The sequence below is a fragment of the Nematolebias whitei genome, chromosome 15 (genome assembly GCF_014905685.2).
Source record: "Nematolebias whitei isolate Nwh7 chromosome 15, NemWhi1, whole genome shotgun sequence".
Classification (NCBI taxonomy): Eukaryota; Metazoa; Chordata; class Actinopteri; order Cyprinodontiformes; family Rivulidae; genus Nematolebias; species Nematolebias whitei.
Window position 1 is genome coordinate 44,547,731 of NC_056512.1, and position 9,826 is coordinate 44,557,556.

The 9,826-nt window shown below is 39.3% G+C and overlaps 1 protein-coding gene across 1 annotated transcript in view; it reads right to left on the bottom strand.

Moving 5' to 3' along the window:
- The window catches only part of znf385c (zinc finger protein 385C), a 127,550-nt gene that overhangs the window by 109,419 nt on the left and 8,305 nt on the right, over positions 1–9,826 (bottom strand). The gene's annotated exons all lie outside the window — the stretch shown is intronic.

The following is a 9,826-nucleotide window of genomic DNA, read 5'->3' on the forward strand; positions in this document are numbered from 1 at the left end:
ACTATTACTACTACTACCACTAACAATACTACTATTACTACTACTACTATTACTACCACCACAACTACTACTATTACCACTACTATTATCACTACTGCTACTACCACAGCTACTACTATTACTACTACCACTACTATTACCACCACTACTACCATTAGCAATACTACTACTACTACTACTACTACTATATTGATTTCCTGTTTAGTTTCTTTCATACATTTTTTACAATCAAAATGCCATTTTAACCATTTTTATATGAAATTGTTGAGCTCAATGACTTTTGGTTTTTGTAAATTTTATACTTTTTAAAAATGTCACTTTATTTAAAATAAAGTTCCCCAAAGGGGAAACAAAAATAGTTAATTTTAAAATTTGCTTACTTGCTTTGTTTTGCTTTTCTAATGCAACTTTTACTTTTACTTGTTGTTTTGCCACGTGTAGATTTAAATGACAGGTTTCTAATCTGAACTAGTGTTTCGTTGGTTTTAGCTTCTAGATTTGTTGTGCTGCTTTTACCAAGTTTAGCTAATTTTACCATATAGCTATGATAATAACACACACAAGTAAATCAGTTGAAGAAGTACCTCGTATGAATACTGTAGGAATGGTTCGTTAAAATATGTCTCATGAGATATTTTGCTAACATACAGGGTTAACGTCACAAGTTTTTATCAAAAATGTCGCTCAATGTGTTTCACTCAAACTATGTGTTGGAGGCTAAGCTCAGCTACCACCACACCACATTTTAATATCTCAACCTTGGGTTTTACTCAGAGTATCTGTTGTACAGTATATCACACCAACTTTTAGTAGAATAAATGCACAATTGGTTTGGCTTCTCAGTGGCGAAGCGATAAAAACAAAAAGACTAACCAACATGATCATGGTGTCAAAGTGAGAGTTGTGCGACTGACATTCCCCCACAGCCAGCGAAGAACTGACACACGTCTTCATTAGATAATCCCAGCCGAGCAGAAATGACGCCGGCAGATGATGAGGAAGTGTTGTTCCCCTTCTCCCTGACTCTCTGCTTTGTGTCCCAGTTTAACTAAATCCCATTAAAAAGGTTTTCATCTCACTGCACTTCATTACCGACATAAAGACGGCTGCTCACCCTGGAGAGGGAGGCAGGGGGGAGGCAGGGATTAGATGAGACGAGCTCATCCAAAATGTTTGCTCTCGTCGTCGTTTTTAAAGAAAAAAGAAAAGACACTCGTCTTAAATTTGCACTATTGGATTATCCAAACGGACCCTCGGGAACAGTAGGTGTCATCAGGGTCAGGCTGGTTCGGTTCTGGACGGGCTTGTGTTTCCTGCAGAGCGGTGACCGGATCTCAACAGCAGAGGTTGCTGTGCTTTGTCTGTAAAACTCGTCAAGGAAGAAACGAGAAGAGAAGAGAGAGAGAGAGAGAGAGGGAATAAATGTGAAAAAAGAACAAGATTGCAGGGAGGAAGCTGGTCTTGAGTGTGCATGAGCGTGTGATGGGTCAGAGGATTTCACACGCATTTATGAATGCTTATTTTAGGCAGAACCCAAGCTGGCTAATCTTCACCGCTCGCCTGAATGAGGGTGCTGATTAAAAGCTAATTATACGCTACAGATTTGGCCTCTGGTGAAGACTCTGCTGATTTGACACGGTTTGAGCTCGGGCCTGGATGCCTTCGACTCCACATAGCCTCACGTGTGTCTAATAAATAGTCAGACGGCTAATTTCAGCTGTTTTCAGATAAATTCAAGTTTTTCTTGGTAATCTCTGCTACTTTCAGCCTCTTTTTGCTAATTTCAGCTTGTTATGCTCCTTACAACTTTTTTCTGCTATTTCAGCTACTAACAGTTTTGTGCTAAATTTAGCCTTTTAAGCCAATTCCACATGTTTTAGCTCATTTCAGCTCCTTCCACTTCCTTTTGGTAGTTTAAGCTTCTTTCTGCCTTTTCAGCTGTTTTCAACTATTTTTGTTGCTAATTTCAGACTTTTTTTTAGCTAATTTCCTAATGTTTGTGCTCATTTCTGCTGATTTAAACCTAATTTAGAGAATATGTGTTTTTCCTTTGTTAACTTAGGCTTGTTCTTCCATTTTAGCTATATTTCAGTATGTTTCAGCTAATTTCAGCTATTTTACAGCAGGTTGTTCAACAATAAGCATTCACACTGCATTTTTGCAGCAAATGCAATTTTTCTAGTTTTATTTATTTATTTGCTGTTCCGACATTTCGACGTGTGGAAAGCAGGACACAGTTCTCCTGCCCGTTTATGTTGAGATGATTTGTTGACAGAAAGCAGCAGAAATCCCACGTTCAGAGGCAGCAACGCTACAAAGATTAAACCAAGAATACATTATTTAAAAAAAAAAACATTTTATAAAACAAAGTTTATTGTTATTTTTAATCAAAAGAGTTGAATTCTAAGAACTTGTTACTCTAATTTGCAATTAAAAGCTTCAAAGTTTTTGCTTTTGTAGAGCGAAATAAAAGAAGCTTGTTTAATCGTCACTTCAACACACAAACAAAATGAAAGGCCTTAAAGACGAACGTACCGCCGCTGCTTTTCACGAGTCTTCATCTTTTAATGAGAAGAGTTATCCATTTAGATCAAACCTCATAAATGTGTTTGTGTGATTTCGTGACTTTTAGCTACTATCACACCATTAAAATAACCTAAATTATAATAATTCTGTTTTGGATATGACTGATTGGCTGTGGCAGCCATTTTAAATAAGGTTGGCTTCAAAAGTTAATTATGGATCTAGAAGTAATGATTGCGTTCTAAAACTTCCATTAAAATTTATTCAGTGGTGAAAAAGATATTTTACTAACAGCACAAACAAACACACAAACGCAAAAACTTTGGCAATGGAAAATGTAAAAATCTTTACAAAATAATTAATAAAATATGCATGTTTTAAAGCAAATAAATATCTTAAATTAAATTGTAAAGATTCTCACAAAATGCATGAAGAAAAAACTTATCATTGTTTTTGTAAATATTTGTGTTCGTGAGCCCTGAACCTTGACAGCTTTTTATAAATTTGGTTGACTGTTTAGATATATTTTTTAATCTTCTTATTGTCTGTCATCTTACAAACATCCTAAGCGCTCAGTATTGCTGCTAAATATTACAAATATTTGACTCACTTTAGTTTAAAATTCAAGCTTCAGTTTAATGTAGTGTATGTGAATCTGAAATACAGTCAGTGGTAAGACTCTGTCTCGCGGTCAAAGAGGTCGAGGGTGAGGTTCTGCCTCAAGTGGAGGAGTTCAAGTATCTCAGGGTTTTGTTCACGAGTGAAGGAAGAACGCAGCGTGAGATTGACAGACGGATTGGTGCAGCATCTGCAGTATTGTGGACTCTGTACCGGTCCGTTGTGGTGAAGAGGGAGATGAGCCATAAAGCAAAGCTCTCTGTTTAACAGTCGGTCTACACTCCTACCCTCACCTGTGACCACACACTCTGGGTAGTGACTGAAAGAAGGAGACTGTGGATACAGACAGTTGAAATGAGTTTCCTCTGCAGGGTAGTTGGACTCTCCCTTAATAATAATAACGTGTATGTGCCGTCATCATTGTTTGTTCTCATACAATGGTGAAATTGGTTCTCTGCATTTTACCCATCCACCACCAGGTGGAGCAGTGGGCAGCTATTGAAGGTGTCCGGGGAGCATTTGGGGATAGAGTGTGCTGCTCAGAGACACCACGAGATGTACAATGGTTGGGGATCGAACCTGGGACTTTCGGGTCCCAAGTTGGACGCCCTGCCTCTACCCCATCTCGGCTCAGTTGAGGTGGTTCGGGTATCTGGTAAGGATGCTCCCTGGACGCCTCCCTAGGGAGGTGCTTTGGGCATGTTCGACTGGGAGGAGACCCGAGGGAATACCCAGGACACGCTGGAGAGACTATATCTCTCGATTGGCCTGGGACCTTGGGGTCCTCCCAGAGCTGGAAGAGGCTGTGGAAAGAGATGTCTGGACCTCCCTGCTCAAGCTGCTGCCCCCGTGACCCGACTTCAGAACAAGCAGCAGATTATGGATGGAAGGATGGACGGATGGACGGATGTACGGATGGATGGAAAACTGTATGGACTTTAGCCTAAACATGAATCATTTAGTTTTACTCTCTGCAGGATTTGTTGCTCAAAAGATCATATATTGTGTGTTTATCTGTGGCAGTGGCTGAATCCCTTCCTGGCATTAAACTCCTCTTTAAGGACACATTTCTTTCTTTTGGTCTTTAAAAAGCTCAACACTTGATTTCCCATCAGCTGCTGACTTTCCTCCATGACTTCTCCGAGGGCCTTTGTCCCTCCTTGCTTTAGCTGTCGTTCCTCGCCTCTGTCACCCAGACACGAGGGGGTGAATATCTCTTACAGACGCAGCATCCAAGAGAAAATAGACTGAATCCTTCACCGCCTGTTAGCGTCTCGTCCTTCACATCATTACTCCTCCGGCGTGGCAGTGTCGACTCGTGTGACCTCCCCCCCCCACAGGAGCTCACCCGAGTCCAACACCACAACAACACGTGCAGAAAACGTCCTGTCTCACAGCCAGTCGCCCGCAGGGCATTTCTTCAGCTATTCACGTCTCAGGAAGAGACAAAGTCACTTTGTTCAAGTGTTTATTTTCATGTCGAGGCTCTTAGGAGGGGTTTCAATAAGGAAGCACATAAAAATGCATTAGCTTTTTATCAGCTGCTTTACTTGACGAGCTGAGAAATAAACACGGTCATTAAGGAAGGGTTAGAACGTGGCTGGCTCGAGTCTTTTAGAGCCTCATTGTTGGTAAAAATTGCCGGGTGCCGACATCTTGAGATGTAACTGTCCCTCTGGGGAAGCAGGTTAAATAAAGTGATAAGTTGAAGCAGAACGGTTTCTTTTTATCTTTTCTTCAATCACATGACGCAAAGTCGGCTTTAAAATCAGCATCTAACGCTTAAAGAGCTGGCAGCTGCTCAGGAGTCGTGTCAACAACAGAGAGGACAAACCTACAAGCCCACCTTCGTGTCAAGGACGAGATCACATGCAGCTCCATCACACCTGAACATGCGTGTGTGTCTGTGTGTAGAGAAGGAAGCAGAAGATCTGAGAGCTGCTGATGACTAGAGGCATCCTGACATCCACAACCTCCCCTCTCTATTATTTCTCTCCAGCCCCCCGCTCCCTGTCCCTCCCCCTCATCTCTTGCCTGTCTTTATTATTAGTGGCAGCTAAAGGCAGTGGACCGGAAAATTCCCATCGAGAAACAAACCCACATCTGCATATTACAGCCGTGTACTGCGTCAGTCATGAGTGAATAAATTAATACATGAATAACAATGAAAATCATCCCTGAGCTGCCTCTCTGGCTCGCTAAATGGCACTGTGTGTGTGTGTGTGTGTGTTGGGGGGGGTAAAGTCAGAGGGAACGATAATATCAGTAATGAAATGCAACTTAAAGAACTGGCTCACTACTAATTATCACAGAGGCCAAAAGTTATAAAAGCTTCAACACAAACATGAGTTTTTAAATACACAAAATATTGTATTCATTTGTTTTTGTGTGACGCTGACTCAGCATTCCCACTAATGTCTTCCTGTTTATTGTTTCGTCTGTGCGTTATTTGCAGTTAAACATGCAACACTTGTTATTTTAACCATTTATATATCAGCGTTTTCATCTCAATACTTTTGAATTATTTTACTTTATTTTCAAAAACCTCCCCACAAAAACAGAATTTGCTGAAATCTGCTTCAGCATACTTACTATCGTGCTATCTTTAGCTTTTAGCTATGGCTTTGCTAACTGTAGATTTTAGCTATGGCTTTGCTAACTGTAGCTTTTGGCTAAGACTGCTAACTGTAGATTTTAGCTATGGCTTTGTTAACTGTAGCTTTTTGGTATAATTTTGTCACGAGACCAGGCTTTTGGATTCATAATGAGCAGACACAAGAGTAAAAAATGAAAAGTGTTTTATTTATAATTGTAGCTGCAGCCAGGGAGAGGATCCAGAAGGTGGCTGGTCTTCACAGGCAGTAGGGAGAGAATCACCTGTCAGAGATGGGCAGGATGATGTCACCGGCATCACCAATGCTGGTGGGAGGGTAGCTGCAGAGGGAAGTCTTTAATGCAGGGTCAGAAGAGCAGAGCAGAACCAGACGAGCAGCAGGAAGAGAGATAAACCCAAGAGGCAGGCGTGAGGTCGTAGTCCAAAACACAAATCTTGAGGTTCAGGCATGAAACTATGAATGGCTTGAGAATCAGGGACCGTGAGAGGTTTAATAATCTTGTCCCGAATGAGTGTGGGTATGGAGTTTAAGAAGTGGAGAAAACAGGTGAGAGGCATGAAGGTTGATTGCAGTGAATCAGCTGAGGGGGCGTGGTGACAGAGAAGTGATGTGAGCAGACTTGAAGTGCAGATTGACAGGAGCTGAGGGATCAACAAAACATGAAGGAGAGGGGCAGAAAATGTGGCATGTCATGAAGGGGCAGGGAAGTGAGCAGATAGGGGGCCAGCGGGGGCTGCTGATCATGACAGATTTTACAAATTGTAGCTTTTAGTTATGGCTTTGCTAACTGTAGCTTTTAGCTATGTCTTTGCTAAATGTAGCTTTTAGCTATGTCTTTGCTAAATGCAGCTTTTAGCTATGTCTTTGCTAAATGCAGCTTTTAGCTATGTCTTTGCTAAATATAGCTATGTCTTTGCTAAATGCAGCTTTTAGCTATGTCTTAGCAAAATCATGCCTAAAAGCTACATTTAGCAAACTGTAGTTTTAGTTATGGCTTTGCTAACTGTAGCTTTTAGCTATGACTGCCTATTTTAGTTTTTATGTTTTCTTTCTTTACTCTGTTGTTTTTACCTGCTGTTTTGCTAAATTTACTTTATAGCAATAGTCTTGTTAATTTTGGTTTTAGTTACTGTTTTTCTTAGGTACAGCTTTGCTAATTAAACCTTTAGCTATGCTTTAGCTAGTTTTAGCTGCATGGTTTTGTTCATTTACTTTTAAATACAGTCTTGTTCAATTTACCCTTAAACTAAAGCTTTGGTTATTTTTTATTTTAGCTATGTGTTTTTTTTCTTCTTCACATTTTGGTTTTAGTTTTAGGTTACAGTTTTGATCATTTTAGCTTTTAGTATCAGTTTAGCTAATTTTAACTTTTAGATGCAGTTTCACCAATTTTAAATTGTCGCAAAAGTTTAGCAAATTTTTAGCTTTCAGTTATTTTGTGGATTTAATTTTTTTAGCTACTGTTTACATTATTCAAAAAATTGCAGCAGATGTTCAGCTCTCAGCGTTCACACCATGTGTACAGATAATTACTTTTCTTCTGATGTGAATTCGTAACTTGCAGTGATTTCATTACTTCTGATAAACTGAATTTGTCCATTTTTTGTTTACATTTGTTCGCAGCGCAACCACTAAATCCACGCCAAATCTAAATTTGATGCATCAAGTAATTTAGTTTGACAAAAACAAAAAAAAAAGATAGAAGAACAAATTCTGCATCAAACAACAGGGTACGAAGCTGAAAATTATAATTTGTGTTGAGCATAAGCCAGCTTGTCATCGACCCCAGTGAGATGTCTGTTTCTGACTTTGTTAGTGCCCCCACCCCCACCACCACCACCCCGGTCCCATCCCTGTCTCGTTCAGCCCAGATTACATCTGTTTACCAATGCTTGTCTACTTCAGTTACATGTGCTGCCCAGCGAGGGTCTCCAGAGGTCCGCCACGCTGCACACAAGCACATGCTCCAACACTGTGCTGGATGTTGCACAAAGGCTCTCGTGAGATCGGATCAAGTTTCAAACCAAGCTCATCCTGAAGCCGACAAACAAAACTCTGTGACCCTCTGCGGAGCTCCAGCTGGTATCTCATAGTGCGTCGCTTGTGTTGGAAAGAATGTGAAAGATGGAGGCTACATGTGAACCCGTAGAGCAGCAACACCTTTAGCAGCCATACATCATGTGCCTTTTAGCAGACAGCTCTGCCTCACAGTGTAAATGACGGTGTTTGTCTATGTCTGCCTCTCACTATCTCACACCACCCACTCCTTCTGATAAAAAATGTGTCTTTCTTTAACCCGTCTCTCTCTCAGTCTTCTTCATGTGATGTCCATTTTACTTGCTTTTCTCCCTCATCCTCCTCATCCCCCTTCCATCTCCATTTTATTCTAGCTTCTCCCTCTCCAACATCCATCCTGCCCTTGGATACAGCTGGTAATAAGTCACTCTGCTGTAATTTAGCCTTTCCAAAGGACCGTAATAATGGGGATCAGAGGAAGGCTAAGGTGGATGTGAGATGAAGGGGGGGTCACAGCACCTAGAAAGAAAGCCTTTCATGAAGCTTTATTACAGCAAGACAGCAAGGGAAGAGAAAATCTGTCCAAAAGATCTTCAGAGAGAACAGGAGAAGCTCATCAGTTAGGACTTTATGATAAAAAAAAGCTAAAAGATGTTGGATTATTTTAAAACAGATACAACAGTCAAAACAAGAAACATAATTTGCTGAAGATGCTGAAACTGAGTTGTTAAAGCTAAAAGAAGCAGAACACCAGCTAAAAGACAAAAGGAACAAAATGCACACGCTCGCTGAAAGTGGTAAAACACTAACCAAATGCTAACAGGCGGAGAACATGAGCTAAAAGGTGCAAATCCCTAGCAAAAAAATTATGCTAGCTAAAAGCACCAAAAGCTGCCTAAAAGCTAAAAGGAGCAAAAAGGTCCTTAAAGCTTCTAACAGAAAGACCCAAAAGCTAAAAGTAGCAAAAGGCTAGTTAAAAGCTAAAAGTAGCAAAAGGCTAGTTAAAAGCTAAAAGTAGCAAAAGGCTAGTTAAAAGCTAAAAGTAGCAAAAGGCTAGTTAAAAGCTAAAAGTAGCAAAAGGCTAGTTAAAAGCTAAAAGTAGCAAAAGGATAGTTAAAAGCTAAAAGTAGCAAAAGGCTAGTTAAAAGCCAAAAGTAGCAAAAGGCTAGTTAAAAGCTAAAAGTAGCAAAAGGCTAGCTTAAAAGCTCAAAGTAGCAAAAGGTTAGCTTAAAATTAAACTTGGCAGAATAAACTAAAAATTTAAAGCAGCACAAAAAGACAAAATTAGCGTTTGTTTACTGAAGCAGTTTTGAAAGTGAACAATGTTTTTCAAGGAATTAAAAAGATCTTAATGTATTTTATATGGGGAAATTGTAAATAATGTTAAATATTTTTGTAAAGTATAAAATAAAATAAAACATCACATGAATTATGCAAACTGCACTTTATGTACAAGGAACTGTGGTGGCTGCTTCAGTGACCAAACTAAACTCGTTGTTTCCATCAGTTAGTGAAAAGAATCATTTGTTGTTTGCATCAATTGTTGTAAAAAGATTTTCAAGTTCAAAAACATTTTTTTTCTTTTGCGTTTTTTCCTCGTTTTCATTTCACGTTGTGTTTGTATGCTTGTCATTCAACAGCAACAGACCTTTGTTGTGTAAATAAATAAATAAATAATAAAAATAAAATAGATTTTTGTTCCTCAGTTGGTACAAACATGATAAACAAGCAGCTGCTTGGCTGACAAACATCTCATTAATGTTTTTTTGTGACAAATGAACACATTCAAAAACACACGACGACTTTTTATGATTTTTCAAAGCAGAAACAAAACAAAGGTGCGTTTCAGTGACAACGGACTTTTCATTCAAATCATTTTACAGATCCACTTGTTTTGTGACAAACTGGAACACGTTCATAGTGAAATGGCATTTTTTTAAATTATGGAATTTATATATTTTATTAGTGTAAGGAGAGTGGTGGCGCAGAGGTTAGAGAAATATATATATATATATATATATATATATATATATATACATATATATATATATATA